This window comes from Canis aureus, chromosome 25 (genome assembly GCF_053574225.1).
Source record: "Canis aureus isolate CA01 chromosome 25, VMU_Caureus_v.1.0, whole genome shotgun sequence".
NCBI lineage: Eukaryota > Metazoa > Chordata > Mammalia > Carnivora > Canidae > Canis > Canis aureus.
Window position 1 is genome coordinate 3,283,312 of NC_135635.1, and position 16,871 is coordinate 3,300,182.

The 16,871-nt window shown below is 40.5% G+C and overlaps 1 protein-coding gene across 5 annotated transcripts in view; it reads right to left on the bottom strand.

The window, feature by feature from the left end:
• Positions 1–16,871, bottom strand: part of SCN8A (sodium voltage-gated channel alpha subunit 8) — a 179,016-nt gene that overhangs the window by 99,545 nt on the left and 62,600 nt on the right. The gene's annotated exons all lie outside the window — the stretch shown is intronic.

Here is a 16,871-nt window from a genome sequence, read left to right on the forward strand (position 1 = left end):
GGTGCAGGAAGCTTATATTCTAATGGGGAAGACAGACAACAAATAAAAGAAATGTAACGAATAAGTAAATGATAAACAATGTGGTAAGTGCTATGAGAAAAGGAGGAAGATGAGGGAAGGGGAGACATAGAGTGTTGGGGTCAGTGGATGGGACAATGGAGAGGTGCCTGTTTTAAAGGAGGTGGTCAGGGTAAGCCTACTGAGAAGAAAGAATTGAGCAAAGACATGAAGTTAGTGAGAAGAACTCTTCATCCCACCAATATTTTCCTATCAAGTCTACTCTGACTTTTAAGAGTCTCCATGATCAGCCTTGCCAAAATCATTAAACCGTATTTCCCACCATGAATCTTCCTGTCTTGCCAAATAGTACATGTTATAGTAACTTATAACTTTGGCCTTTGCTTACATTGCTCATCCTACCCAGAATGTCTTTTCTTGTCTTATGAATTCAATTCAATCAAAGTACTTCTGGGCATCTATTTTGTGCTAAACTCTGGGTTACAAAATCGGATAAAATTGTACTTTTAGGGAAGATATATATGTAAACTAGTAATTATGATGCAGGGTAAATACAAAGTTCAATAACAGAAACGTGTGATGTATGAGAGGCAGCGGGAGGGAGAGTTTTTCCCCTTGGGTAGGGAATGAGCTGAAAGGTGTTCACAAAGGAAAGGTAACTAATACTTGGAAGGGGTTCCAAGGATACAAGGGGAAGAACTGGCAGATAAAGGGTGAAGGCTGGGCAGGGAAAGGGAATAACATAGAATGTACAGAGGCACAGTAGCACATACTGTGGGTCGTTCTCAGGGAGTGGACAGGTAGTTCAGTGTTGATGGAGGAGAAACAGAGAAGGGGTACAAAGGATTATGAAGCTGGAGATGTAGGGGCCTAGGAGACTGAGCTCCTAAGGAGATATGGCCAGTGGCAAGTACACAGCACTAGTTCCTTACTGTGCGGATAGAAGAGCAAGTGGTCAAATGTCAGCCATTTTAAGTAGGCTTTTTAAAAAAATGTAAAGCAATACATTCTTGTAATTATATATAAGACACAGAAGACTTAAGTTCTATCTCGTTACCCAAAGAAAACCTTTGCTGCTTATATATCTTTTTTTTTTACATCTTTTCAGAACCTTCTTGTGTAAATACAAGCACACAGATATAGCCTTGAAAAGACTCTCTTTCTCTCAGATGGGATTGTACTATAAATACTCTCCTGCACCTTGCATTAAAAAAAATGAACCCCCACAAAGAAAAGCCCAGGACCATATGGCTTCACTGATGAATTCTACCAAATGTTTAAAGAATTAATACCAATCCTTTGCAAACTCTTCCAAAAAATAGAAGAGGACACACTTTCCAACTCATTTTGTAAGGCCAGTATTGCCGTGATACAAAAGCAGAGAAAGGGGCAGCCTGGGCGGCTCAGCGGTTTAGCACCACCTTCAGCCCAGGGCCTGATCCTGGAGACCCGGGATCGAGTCCCACATCAGGCTCCGTGCATAGAGCCTGCTCCTCCCTCTGCCTGTGTCTCTGCCTCTGTACGTGTGTGTGTCTCTCATGAATAAATAAATAAAATCTTTTTTTTTAAAGATTTTAGTTATTTATTCATGAGAGACACACACAGAGAGAGAGAGGCAGAGACACAGGCAGAGGGAGAAGCAGGCTCCATTCAGGGAGCCTGACATGGGACTCGATCCCAGGACCCCGGGCTCACACCCTGGGCTGCAGGCAGGTGCTAAACCACTGAGCCACCGGGGCTGCCCAATAAATAAATAAAATCTTAAAAAAAAAAAAAAAGGCAGAGAAAGATATCACAAGAGAAAAAACCCACTATAATATCCCTGAATATAGACACAATGAATATAGACACAAAAGCTTCAACAAAATACCAGCAAACTGAATCCAGCAGCGTATAAAAAGAATTATATGACATGATCAAGTGGGATTTATCCCCGAAATGTAAAGATGGTTTAATATGTGGAAATCAATCAATGTAATACAACATATTAATAAAATAAAGGCAATAACCACTTGATCATTTTAACAGATGCAGAAAAAGCATTCTACAAGTCCAGTAATCTTTTATATATAAAAAAAAAATCCAACAAACTAAAAATAGAAGGGAACTTCCTTAACCTGATAAAGAGCATTATGAAAAATCTATAGCTAACATCACATTTAATGATAAGACTGAAGCCTTCTTCTTAAGATTAGGAACAAGACAAGGATGTCCCTCTCACCAGTTTTATTCAACACTGTACTGGATGTTCTAGGCAAGGCAATTAAACAAGTAAAACTATTTCTATTTGCAGATCAAATAATCTTATATATGGAAAACTGTAAGGAATACATATAAACAAAACTATTAGAGCTCATAAACAAGTTGAGCATGGTTTAAAGATGCAAGATCAACATATAAAATCTGTTGTAAAAAAAAAATCTGTTGTATTTCTATACAGTAGCAATAAACAATCCCAAAATTAGGAAATTAAAAAAACAACTCCGTTTATAAGAGGATCCAAAAGAACAAAATATTTAGTAACAAATGTAATAAAAGAAATATACACTGAAAACTACATCATTAAAAGAAATTAAAGAAGACCTTAACTAGTGGTCTCAAGGATCAGAAGATGTAATGTTGTTAAGATGGCAATACTCCCCCAACTAATCTACAAATTCAAAGCAATGTCAATCAAAATTTCAACTGCCTTTTTGGGCAAAAATTGACAAATTGAAAAACGCACGTTCAATTCGTATAGAAATGCAAGGGAACCAAAAGAGCCAAAACAATTTCAAAAAATAAAAAATTCGAGGACTCACACTTTATTGTTTCAAAGCTTACTACAAAGCTATAGTAATCAAGATTGTGTTATTAGCATAAGGATAACCATATCTATCAATAGAACAGAACTGAGAATTCAGAAATAAACCCATACAACTACATAAATTGATTTTTGACAAAGGTGCCAAGACAATTCAAAGGGGAAAGAGTAGCCTTTAATAATCAGTGGTGGGACGACCACATGCAAAAGAATGGATCAGACCTCTACTTCATACCTTATACAAAAATTAATTCAAAATGGATCAAAGACCTAAATGTAAGAGCTAAAATCTAAAACTCTTGGAAGGAAACATAAGTGTTAATCTTCACATCTTTGGATTAGGCAATGGTGTCATACTTGTGACACCTAAAAGCACAAGCAACCAAATTAAAAAGATAAATTGGATTTCATCAAATTAAAAAATTTTTTACAACAAATGACACTATCTAAAAGGTCAAAAAAAAAAAACCCCACAGAATGGGAAAAAAATATTTGCAAACTGTAAATCTAAGAAGGGTCTTAGCATTGAGACTAGAAAAGGAGTCTTAGAACTCAACAGTAAAAAGACAAATAATCCAATTTTAAAATAGACATTTCTACAAAGCAGATAGACAAACAAACACTAGGCACATGAAAAGATGTTCAACATCATTAGTCATTAAGGAAATACAAATAAAACTACAATGAGACAGCACTTCACACCTACCAGGATGATCATAATGAAAAAAAAAACAACCCATGGAAAAGAACAAGCGTTGGCAATGATGTAGAGAAATTTGAACACTCACATATTACTGGCAGACTGTAAAATGGTGCAGCCACTTTGGAAAACAATTTGGCAGTTCTTCAAAAGTTAAACACAGAGCTGCCATGGGACCCAGCAATTCCACTCCCAGGTATATGCCCAGGAGAGCTGAAAACAGGTATTCACACAAAAACTCATACACGAAGGTTCATACAAAAGCATTATTCAAAATACTGCAAAAGCAGAAACAACTCGAAATGTCCATCAATGATGGATGATTAAACAAAATGTGGTCTAACTATATAATGCGATATTATTCAGTCTTTAAAAGGAATGAGATCCATTTATATGTTACAATACAGATGAACCTTGAAGACACCGTTCTAAGTGAAATAAGGCAGACACAAAAGGACAGATATATAAGTTTCACTTCTAGGAGGAACCTGGAATAGGTAGATTCATAGAGGTAGAAAGTAGAATGGAGTTTACCAGGTGCTAGAGGAGGGGGAATGGAGAGACTGTTAAATGGGTATAAGTCTCCCTTTGGGAAGATGAAAAAGCTCCAGAAACAGATAGTGGTGATGGTTGTACAACATGATATTTAGTATCACTGAATTGTGTACTTAAAAATGGCTAAAACGGTAAATTTTATGTTACATATACTTTAGCACAATAAAAATATATACATTATTATCTGAAGAGTGCCCAGTAAGGTGTTATTGATAAATTTTTAAAAATCAGCTTTATTCCAAGTCAAATAATAGAATTAAGAAAAGTAATATCCAAAAGTGGTTCCTTTTAGTTTTTATTTTTTTTCCAAAAGTTCCATTTTGAACTTCAGAATGATTTGAGGGTGGGCAGCCTGGGTGGCTCAGTGGTTTAGCACCACCTTCAGCCCAGGACCTGATCCTGGAGACGTGGGATCAAGTCCTACGTCAGGCTCCCTGCGTGGAGCCTGCTTCTCCTTCTGCCTGTGTCTCTGCCTCTCTCTCTCCTCTCTGTGTATTCTCATGAATAAATAAAATCTTTTAAAAAATGATTTGAGGAACTTTTTGAGAACTAAAGATATCTGGGCCCAGAAAAAAAGAAAGAAAGAAAGAAAGAAAGAAAGAAAGAAAGAAAGAAAGAAAGAAAGAAAGAAAGAAAGAAGAAAGAAAGAAAGAGGGAGGGAGGGAGGGAGAGAGAGAGAGAGAGAGAGAGAAGGAAGGAAGGAAGGAAGGAAGGAAGGAAGGAAGGAAGGAAGGAAGGAAGGAAGGAGGGAGGGAAGGAAGGAAAGAAAAGAAAAAGAAAAGAAAGAAAAGAAAAAAGAAAAGAAAGAAAAAGAAAAATGGAGGCTTATATATATCACAACATGGATAAACCTTGAAAATCTTTAAAAGAATTCAGACACAAAAGGTCACATACCATAGGATTCTATGAACATTACAAGAAATGCCCAGAATAGGCAGATCTATGACAGAAAGTTGGTTAGTCATTGCCTATGGCTGGATGGAGAGGAGAATGGGGAGTCACTGATAAGGGGTCTCTCTGGAATGACGAGAATGTTCTGGAATTAGATAGTGATGACAAATGCACAACTCATGAACAAAACACCAATGAACTGAGCACTTTAAAATGGTGAACAGTCTAGCTTGTGAGTGATACCTCAGTAAAAAGCAAACACCACAGCAACAAAACAAAACAGAAAAAAATTTAAGCATAAGACATAAAAATGTCTAAAGAATGATACCGCCAACATCTATGTACCCATCAGTTGCTGAAGAGAGAACGCTGTGCCGATGCTGCTCCTTCCTGCATGCTCTTCAAACATATCCCCTCTCCCCACAGAGGAAGCACGATTTTTAAATTGGTCCTGAGGTCCCACTTTTTAATGAAATATTCCCAATTAGTCTGAGCTCTCTCATTTCTGAACTCTTCTTTTTTTTAAAAGATTTTATTTATTTCTTCATGATAGACACAGAGAGAGAGGCAGAGACACAGGCAGAGGGAGAAGCAGGCTCCATGCAGGGAGCCCTATATTGGACTTGATCCTGGGCCTCCAGGATCATGTCCTGAGCCAAAGGTAGATGCTCAACCACTGAGCCACCCAGGCGCCCCCCCTTTTCTGAACTCCTATTTATACTTGGGTTTTGTGCTTTTCTTTCCACTCTAAGTCTTTTTTTTTTTTTTTTTTTTTAACCCTCTCTCTACCCCATCAGTTACCTCCACAACTAGATTCTACACTCTCAGAGGGCAGGAATCTCATATTTCTTCCCACAGTTCCAATAAGATTCAACCCATGCCATGTACTCCCAATAAACAGCTGCAGACAGATTTTTTTTTTTAAATCCTTTCCTGTCCTCTTCTAGTCTTTCCTTTCCTAATCTGGCAGTAATGTCTTTTTCTCGCAGTAGAAAAGCAGCGCTGGTGCTGAGCTACATACATTCTGGAAATGCTCAATTCCCCATCCCTAGTGTTTGAGACTGTATTGTGATAATGTTTTTCCTGTTACTAGAGGGTACTGTCTCTGGCAGGGCAGACTGAAGGAAAGCTGAATCCTAAAAGCAAGAGGAACCAGTAGACCTAGGGTTAAGCTCAAACAGGTTCAAAGGCTGGGTCTTCCATGTTTTGGTTACTCAAAGAAACGAAGACCCTGGGACTTTCCCGAAACCCCCTCTCTGAAGTACTTGTACGCCTCTAGGTTTCCATAGCAACTCCCTCTATGAAAATGCCAAGCCTTTTAAATATCTCCTCATTCAACCTCATATTTCCGTGAAGTATGGGTGAAGGAGGGATTATTATCCTCTGTGCATTTTACAAAAGCACAGGAGAGGGACGCCACCTATCAAAGGTCATGCAGCAAAGAGCAGTATATTATGCCAAGTTTAGAGCCTCTTTACAGCTTCTGCTGTGCCAGGTTGAGAGGCAGTTTAGTGGCAATCTGGCAGAGAATGAAACTGGTATGGGGGATGGATTCTCTGGTGAATGAGAAATTCAAGCCCCTGGGGTACACTACATAAAAGCCTAAGCAGCAATGAAAGAAGCACTGGCCCATGTCCCAGGATCTAAAATCCACCAGGCCAGGCCTTTACAAAATCACCCACCTGCCTTAGAAGAAGACAGGTAACAAGACTTTTAAAAATAATGTACCCTGCGTGCTCCATTTCTCTTATCTTTTAGTTTGATCATGGTGGAAAGACAGGTCTAGAGGTACCACTGAAGGTACTTCCCACCATAGGGTCAGTGTCTACACAGTAATAACTATCCGTTGCCCAGTTAATGAACAAATACTCGTATGTCTGAGGTGAGGGGCAAGGAGGAGAGGCAAAAGAAAAGGAAGACATAAAGAAACTGTAACAATTATTCTTGGTTGAGGAAAAACCAGGAGGCAGCTAGGATTCTGGATTAGTAAGCAATGAGTTGCCAAGGAAAGTAGGGATCTTTGGTGAGTTTAAAAACTATGGTTTTGGGATCCCTGAGTGGCTCAGCGGTTTCGCCCCTGCCTTCGGCCCAGGGCGTGATCCTGGAGTCCCGAGATTGAGTCTCATGTCAGGCTCCCTGCGTGAAGCCTGCTTCTCCCCCTGCCTGTGTCTCTGCCTCTCTCTGTCTCTCATGAATAAATAAATAAAATCTTTTTTAAAAACCTATAGTTTTATAGGTATAAAGGCTTTAAGAATGTTTTATGTGTAAAGTAGAAATTTCATAATTAATTTAGGTATTGAATACTGCACATGGGGTAAAAATAGTTTATCAGCACTCCTTTCTAAATATTTACATCCTAGATCTCCATCAAGTATAAAAAGAAGGTATCTTTTTTTATTTAAAGAGAAATAAACTGCCTGCAGTGAAGAGGAATCCTCCATACTTCCAGTAGCAGACTTATAATAAAACATACTTTATTATTAAAATAATTAGATTTACATATGCTTAATTTATATGCAGTTCTTCCTAACTACATCTTTAGTATAACACAAGATGGTGCTTGGACTAACACAAGTACTCGAAGCTTAGGAATCTTCCTTTTGAAGCTGGTATTTGCAGTGCTTACTTACGTGTCAAACAGCATAGTATCTATCAGGGGTCAGCAAATTTCTTTTGTAAAGAGCCACATAGTAGGCTCTGTAGGCCATACAGCCAACTCAACCCTGCCGCTGTGGTGCAAAAGCAACCAGAGACAACACGTAAACATATGGGAGTGTCTATGTTCCAATAAAACTTTACAGACAAGGAAATTTAAATTTCATATAATTTTCACACATCACAAAATCTTATTCTTCCTTCGACTTTTCTATCATCATTTAAAAGCGTACAAACCCTTCTGAACTCATGGGCCATACAACAACAAATGGCAGAGACGATGTGACCCATGGGGCACAGCTGGTTGGACTCTGACATGCTAATACCAGTTCCGGGCCAAGGCCAGACTGGCTGCATAGGAGTTATCTGAGTAGCTTTTTTTTTTTTTTTTTTTTTTAATGCAGATTCACAAGTCCTACCCCAGAGATTCGGGCTTCAATAAGCTGCAGAGGAATCCCTGCTCACAAGGATTTGGGAACCACCAGCTCATCTTCCATGTCACTAAAACAGTGGGGTTTCGAAACACCCATCTTAAAACACTTGGGTTCTCCTGCTTCGCTGGCCTCTTCCTAGCTGTACGGCCCGGGCGAGCCACGGCCTCTCTCTGGATCTCATTTTCCTCATCTAAAAAATGAGAGAGAGGGCTGCCTGATGGGCGTGCCCAGGCCCTTTCCTGCTCTGACATCTGTGATTCTATGATTTAGAAGATATGCAGAAGCGTCCAAGATTAAGTGCAACAAAGCAGCAAGCCCTACTTTGGAGGAGAAAGCCTATTATTATTTATTCTTTCACATTACATCTTGGTAGGATTCTCATGGATTGGTTATTTTGCTCCTTCATGTGATACTCCATCAGGTTCACGGTCAACAGCATTTGATACCACCCTGAAAACTATACGTATGTGGCAGGGGGCAGCATGGAGAGGTCCCAGGGCAGATCTGTACCACGGGCTGCTTTCCTCTGCCCTGTCTCCCCTGCTTCTATGCCCCATTCTCAGTAGAACGGTGAACAGGAGGGAGAGAATAAATTGGGATGACCGGTGATGGGCTGACTTTAAAAAATTTATAAAGTATTTTTTTTGTTTTTAGATTTTGTATTTATTCATAGAGACAGAGAGAGAGAGAGGCAGAGATACAGGCAGAGGGAGAAGCAGGCATCATACAGAGAGCCTGATGTGGGACTTGATCCAGGGTCTCCAGGATCACACCCTGGGCTGCAGGCGGCGCTAAACCGCTGTGCCACCGGGGCTGCCCAAAAAATTTATAAAGTATTTTAAAGCCATATGCATGGCTAATAAAATCTCAGTAATCATCATTAACCTGCCGATAAGAATCCAGAAGAGGAGATTTATCCCTTGTTCAACACTGGATTCTTCAAAACCCAGGAAGAATGGGAAGGACCTCAAGCTCTGGATTCTTACAAGAATATGTCTTAAGCAAGAATCACTTGGTGTCCATGAAGTCCAATAATATTTTACCTAATCTGTCTTAAATTAGATCTTTGTGAAGTAAATGAGTTAAAAGGAAAATTGAAATTGAATTGTGGTTTACTGCCCAAGGGGAAATATCAGTTTATAACAGCCATTGAATGCGTTTGAGCACAAGGCCCATTAAGAGCAGTGGAACAGCTCTTAACGAGTTATGGCACGGAGTATTAATAAATATGTCATGCCGGCATAAAATGAACCTTCTGAAAAGCACAGCCATTTCATTTCTAATTAGCAATGTGGGGCCTGGATCACAGGATGGAGGAGCTTTGCCACTGGAATTCAGGGTAAGATGTATTCTCTTCAGGGTCTACCATAAGGGGAAGGGACATTGTGCATGGCCAGGTACAAGCACATTAAAAAAAATCCTAGCATGCTGCAAATGCAGTACAGTAAATGTACGCAGGTACCAAAGTATTGCAGTCAATTTAATGGCATTTTATCACCCTCTGCCCAGGACTGGATTCACTTTTTTAATCATACAAAAAGTATAGATTTAAATAATAAAGGGCGCACAAAATATGAAAGGACATTACGTAGAAGGGTACTCAGTGCAGGGGTGGAATATATTACAGACTAGAAAGCTTCTTAGAGAAAGGTTTCTTCTCCAGCCCCTGGTTTGCTGTGGACACATGGCCCAGGAGAGTGGCTCTCCCCTCAACCAAGTTCTCCCTTTCCTTGCGGGGTCATCATCTCCCCCAGGGCAAGGTACGCCGCAGGTACCGGATGACACGGAGGGACCCAGGGAGCGAGCCAATCTACAAGAGGGCAGCTGGGAACCAATATGCTTTGAGTCTCGCTGGCTAGAGCTGTTATTGACACTGACTTATGACTGTCTCTGGAGTCTGGCTACCGGATCTTAACTGTTCTGATCTCTAGGACTGCCCCGACCCTCTTGTTTTTATTTTTATTTAAAAAAAATTTTTTTTTGACCCTCTTGTTTTTAGCTGACTTCTCTAGCCTTAAGTTCTTGCCTGCCTCGACCTCCTATATGTATCTTATTCTCTCAGACCTATGTACCTCTTCTGAACGAGGCAACTGGCCAATTTAACTTATAATAGTTGTTAGCTCTTTCCCACCTAATTATAAATGGTTAATTTGGGGGACTTTTACTAGGGGCAAATCTTCTCTACCTATTGGTTTTAGATTGTGCATGCACAGCCTTCTATCCAATAGTAATACAAATACAGCTGATCTGCAGAGTAGCTACAGCAGGGACAACAGCAGCAGCCTGCTCTCCACCCACCAATAGCAACTTGGCATTCACTTCTGAGTAATGATCTACGGAGCCAATATAGTAGGCAACAGATCAATGTCCTTTCAAAGTTCCCCTATTTTAATAAAGGAAAATCTAATACTGAATCTAAACAGATTCTACTTCAGACTAGGAAGCTGTTGGGGAATAAATGACCTGCACTGTCAAAACGACTACACCATGTTGAAGAGTCCAGATGCCTTTCTTAATGCTAATCTGCTTAGTGGGTCCCTCAAGTGAAATCGCAATTATAGTCCCATGGGCCTCAGGAAAGGCTCTAGCAAAGGCACAACTGGCCTGAATTTCTTCAGTACCTGTATCCTGGTCCTAAGCTGCCTTTTAGAAACATTGAACTAAAGCAGGACATGAAACATGGACAAATTCTTTTCCTTTAGGCTTGTACTTCTATTTGAACTACAAATATTATTTTATTTCTTTGTTATATTATTTCTTTTTAAGTAGGCTCCACAAACACGGGGCTTGAACTTACAACCCTGAGATCAAGACCTGAGCTGAGATCAAGAGTTGGATGCTTAATCAACTGAGCCACCCAGGTAGCTCTATGAATATACAGAGCCCTCTTCTTCTAAGTCTCTATTCCACTACACAGAGGATCGGGCAAGAGAGACCTCTAAGTCCCATATTTATGTTTTTATTGCTGTTGGTCATTAACAATTGTATCTATGAGCCTATCTGAGGAATAACATTGAGCATGAAGTATTTACTGTGTGGCCAACACCCTACCCTACTAAGATGCCGATACAGTACCTGTCTCATGGCAACCACTCCAGGAGGTAGGTAGGTACTATTTTATAGATGATGAAATTGAAGTAGAAAGGTCAAGTACTTTCTTAAAACCACAAAGTTATTTATTAAGTGGCAAAACTTAGAATTGAGCTGAGGCAGCCTAACGTCAAAGCCTATGCTCTTCACATCATAAGGTGATTTTTAAAAAGCTTCAAAAAATCTAACTCCTCACTCTACAGGCAAGAAACCAAGCACAGAGACCTCTGCTCACACTCACACTACAGAGCTGAGAGCTACTAGGGCCCAGGTCTCCTGGGCTCTGATCCTGAATACTGTTTACACCAGGTCATCCACTCCAATCCCCCAATCCTTGGGTCAGTGAAGGAAATCTTTCTGACTTAATACCTGTAAGTCTGGCAAAAGGAAAACCCTTACATATGTGTCAGAGATCATAGTAGCTGGTTACGGTTATGGTCTTTTTCCCAAGTGAAGCTGGAGGAAGGTGCTGCTGATGCCACATCTACCTGTGGCTTTATTGTTTGCCAGGTGCTTCTGCATACGCTTTCTCATTTGGTTTGACCCTGTAACCTCATGCCCTCCAACCCACATCTGGGGCAGCTGACGCCCTTTCTGCCCACATCCGGGTCACAGGAAGCCATTCCCGACAGAACTGAGGCACTGCACAGCTGCTTCCGTGCTGAGCCAGCATCACGCCGCTCCCTAGAGCCGGGCAGCTCTGAACCTCCTACATGGCCACTCCTCACTGCCCTTCAATATGAACTTGCCCTTGATCTCCTTCCCCTTTACCCTCTTAGGGTACACAGACTGTAGCTGCTCTAGGGCAAAGCAAAATGCACAATCGTTAAGTAAAGCATATCAACTCCTCTAATCACTGTATTCACATTCCAGAATATTCTATATTCTTGCTCTCCTCTCTCTTAGAAAGCAGCCGAGCAGAGTGGTTTCTATAGAGGCTCTGAGGCCACAAAGACCTGGATTCAAGACACAGCTCCATTGCTTATTAGCTGTCATGATCTTTGTCAACTTATTGCTAAGACACAGTTTTCTTACTGATAGAGATAATGACTAATAGTACCTACTTTATCAGATTATGAGAATTAAATGAAGATTCACCAAAAGTGCTTACTACAGTGCTTGGCATAGAACAAACCTTCAATGAATGGGATTCTGATGCTGTCGTGCCCAACACAGACTACTGCCACTCCTGCTCTTTGGCTCCCAACATGGGATGTCCATAAGGAAACCCGAGGGCTACTGTTCATGTTAGTATTCACACACTTGGCATGAGTCAGTAGGATAAGGTAAACCAAGTATTCAGAGTCACTAGGAGACACCTGTATGGCTGCACTGGCTCAAGATGGGCCTCAGAGCTTATGCCAGATGTGAGAACTCTGGAGGTGGGAGAAAATAAACACAGCTTAGTACGCACACATTGGGTTCCAAGCTGCCTCTCCACCTTTGGATCCTGTCTTGGCAAACCACACTCCATGCTCTCATTACAGCTAAATTCACTGCTTGAAACAATCCAGTCTTCCCCATGCTTCTCTGCCTTTCCTAGTGCCAGTCTTTATACCCAAACTACTCTTTCTTCCCTTTTCCAACAGGTGATTTTTTTTTTTTACCATATTTTAATACGTTAAGGTCCATTCAACTATCACCTCCTCTCCTCCTCTCTGCAGATAGCTCATTCAAATCTCTGAAACAGAATTATCCTTCCTTCCTGTGTGTCTCCACTCAGCACTTACTTTGATTAGGGCAGTTCATGTAGTGTTGTCATTTTTGTGTATACATATGTACCTCTCACTGGACTCTGAGATCCCTTTATTAAAGGCAGGGCTATAGCATCCAGCTGCTATCTCTCAGTTTAGCAAGCAGAATATAGAATATGATGCCCATCTGGCACAAGGTAGAGAATTCATGCATGGGTACTGAATATATGAATGAATCTCTTAGACATGAAAAAATGATACTTGCCATACGAACTATACAACTAACCTATAACTGTATACAACTTTCTGCTAGGTTTCCACTCTAGCTCATCCAGCCATAAGAATTATTTGTTGTGGTTTGGAAAGTCTTCTCATCTTTTCTGTGCCTTAGATATCATGCTAAAGATACACACTGAAGCAAATGCACTAAAAACAAAAACAAAACGCCATATATTAACTTCATATTGAGGCAGTATAAAATGATAGAAAATTATCTAAAAGTGGTAATAGAAAACAAAAACAACAAATCAGTCTGCAGTATATGCTATAGACGATATGGTATGGCAGAAAGACCATGAATGTTATTAGATCACACATCCCTGCAGCTGAAATCTGGCTCTACCACACACTAGCTGAGGGCATTTGAGCATATAAGATTTCTGAGCCACAATATTTTCTTACTTATAAAAACATGCAACATTCTACTGACAGCTCCCTAATGTTGCTAACCCTTAAGGACTGCAAAAAATTGAGGATTCAACAATGGTATCTAGAATTTGGGTGGTGTCATCCACTAATAGCAGATGAAAGGAGGAGGTTTGAGGGGAGAAATGAGTTCAAAATTGAACACACTGAGTTACCTGTGGGAAACCCAGCTAAAGATGCTTGGCAAGGTGCCAGATGTTAAGGAGTGTTCCAGGCTGGAGATATAGATTCAAGAGTACTGAGAGAATGGATGACATCACCCGGGGAGAGTGTGCCAAATGAGAGGAACACGGGCCAGGTACGGAACCGAGGAGAACACCACAATTTAAGGGAGAAGTGCAGGAAATGGAAGAGAAAGAATAATCGGAGATCTACGGAGAATTAAGCCAAGGAAGAAAAGAGCTGCAAAAATTAGTAAGTCATCAACAGTATCAACAGCAGAGAGGTTTGGTGGGATAAGAAGTGAAATAATGTCTGATAAATTTGGCAATTTGACACCACAGAGGATCTTATCTTGAGAATGTCAGCAGAGAAGTGAGGATGCAGAGTCAGGCTGCAAGGATGGGGAAGTGGGTGGGAGGTGTGCAGGTAGTGAGAATGAGTAAAGGCTACTTTTTACAAGCTTCGACAGCAGAAGAGAGGTTAGACTAGCTGGCAATGTGGGCTCAAGTGAGGGCTTGTTAGAATGGGAGAGGCTTTGGGAGTGTTGATAGGCTGAGGGGAAGGAACCAGGATGAAAAGGGAAAGACTGACACACCAGAAAGTGAAGTTCTAGAGAGGGTTGGAAGGCATGGGTGGGGACAAAGACACAGGGAGAGGGATTGGCCTTGAGCAGTAGCCAGGGGACTTCAACCTCTGAAACTGGAAGGATCTTTTATTCAAACTTGATTCCACAGGCCAAACTTAGCAACCTGAACAAAGTGTCTGGAATAGGAGGAGTGCCTCTTCAGAACCCATATTGAAAACTCTACTGCTAGGTCCAGAGTTGGCAGAAATTGTCATGTAATGGGGCAATCCTAATCTTGAGTTGTGTCAAACAGGCTTAAATGTAAAGAACAACACGTAAACAATTTACAACCCATGTGAATTTGGAAAACAATTAGTAAGAAAAGCATTCCTTTTATGCTCTTTGACTAAGAAAGCATTTAAAATATGGTTAATTATTGTCAGAAGATGATCAATGTCATTGTGATTTGAGACATCCTCCAACATTTCAAAGGCCATTATTAACAAACCCATTCAAGGGGATCCCTGGGTGGTTCAGCGGTTTAGCTTCTGCCTTTAGCCCAGGGGATCCTGGGGTCCCGGGATTGGGATTGAGTCCCACATTGGGCTCCCTGCAGGGAGCCTGCTTCTCCCTCTGCCTGTGTCTCTGCCTCTCTCTCTCTCTCTCTCTGTCTTAAATAAATAAATAAATAAATAAATAAATAAATAAAATAAAATCTTAAAAAAAAAACATTCAACAGGTCAATTTTTATTAAAATAAAAATATTTCACAACCCTGGAGAAACTATCAGAGACTAATTCCTACAACTATCAATCAGTGGGATTTTATGGCCGAGGTGATTAGCTACTAACACACATTCTAGAATTCAGGTGTAAAGTGTCTCTTCTATACCAACATGGCTCAGAGCTTTCCAACTGCAACTTAGCACTCATGCAAGGAGTTGAAAAGACCTGAGGCTCTTTTCTTTTTTTTTTTTTTTTTTTTCTGAGGCTCTTTTCTGGAGCAAATGCTAGGCTCATCTGCAAGTCCCCCTATGACTCACACTGATATTGAAATGTATTGGACTCCTGCCTATTTAAAATCGAAGACTGGCAAAATCTTCAAGAGAGTGACAATACTGGCTTTTAAGTACCTCAGGATATCTGCATTATGAGTCCTTTTAAAGATTATCATTTAATGCTTGCTAAAGGCCTATTTAAGACGCTGAATATTTAGACAGCATGTATTCTTTGATTCTTCTGTATTCTCCAGGTTTAGTCTCTTACCAAGTTAGAGCACCACAACCTCTCAAGTACCTGGAACATATTATCTTCAATGCACATATCATTAACTGTAATGATTTATTTCTTTACTTGTTTATTGTCTGTCTGCCCAATGAAAACTAAGTTCCAGGAGTAGCATAAAGAGCTTGTCTGTTTTGTTCCCGAGGGCATGAAACAGAGCCTGGGCATATAGAAAATGCTCAATAACAATTTATCAAATTATCAAGTGAATGATTGAATGCTAGACTCTGTCCTTAACCCCCTACAATCAATCACACAATCCTATCAACTTATCTCTATAACAACTCTTGACTTCAACCACTGACCTTTCTTTTCACTTCTACCATTATACTTTGGACCCCCAATGCCTCACAGCTGGTCTGTGTCCACTCTATATACCACATTCACCTCCCTAAAGCACTGCTTTGATCACATATCTGCACTCCCCAACATCGTCAGCAGTTCTCTGCTGCTTATCAAGTAAAGACCAAACTTCCGGGCACCTGGGTGGCTCAGTGGTTAAGCAACTGCCTTCGGCTCAGGTCGTGATCCTGGGATCCTGGGATCGAGTTCCGCGTCAGGTTCCCTGCATGGAGCCTTTTTCTCCCTTTGCCTATGTCTCTGTCTTTCTTTGTCTCTCATGAATAAATAAAATCTTTAAAAAAAAATTTTTTAAAGGCCAAGATTCCTAGTCTCACACTGAGTCCTCCATGATCTGGCTCCAGCTCTCCCTCCCCAGCCTCATCTCCCACAGCTCCTCCTCACTCATTTCCCCATATTCCAGTCAAATCAGACTACTCAGCTTTTTCTTCCATTGTCCTACGCTCTTGTCCTTGTCTCTGACCCTTTGCTCATATTGTTCTTTCTGCCTAGAATGTTCCAGTGTAATCTTTTTTTCTATAGCCCAAAGCCTGATTCAAATACTACCCTTCCTATGAAGTCAGTAAGGCCCTTTCTGGGGCTCCTGTATCAAAACTTGTATCACACTGTAGAACACTGCCATGTTATAAGCTACATAAGGGTAAAGAATGGACTTATTAATCTTTGTTTCCCCAAGAGAACCCAGCAAACCTCCTGCTCCTAATGCCTCACATAAAGAAAGGACTCTAGAAGTACTTTTGTTGAATAAATGGGTCATGTTCTATATGAGGCAACCCAAACTGGTATATGTTCCAATGTCAATTTCTCTCATTTCCTTTAGAGTCAGTTAATACAGGGGGCGTAAGCCAACTCACACAGCCAAGAAAGAAGCAAAACAATAAAGGTAGACATGACAGGACAACTTATAATATTCAGGAAATAACATCCTTTATATAATACACACATGATACCAATAA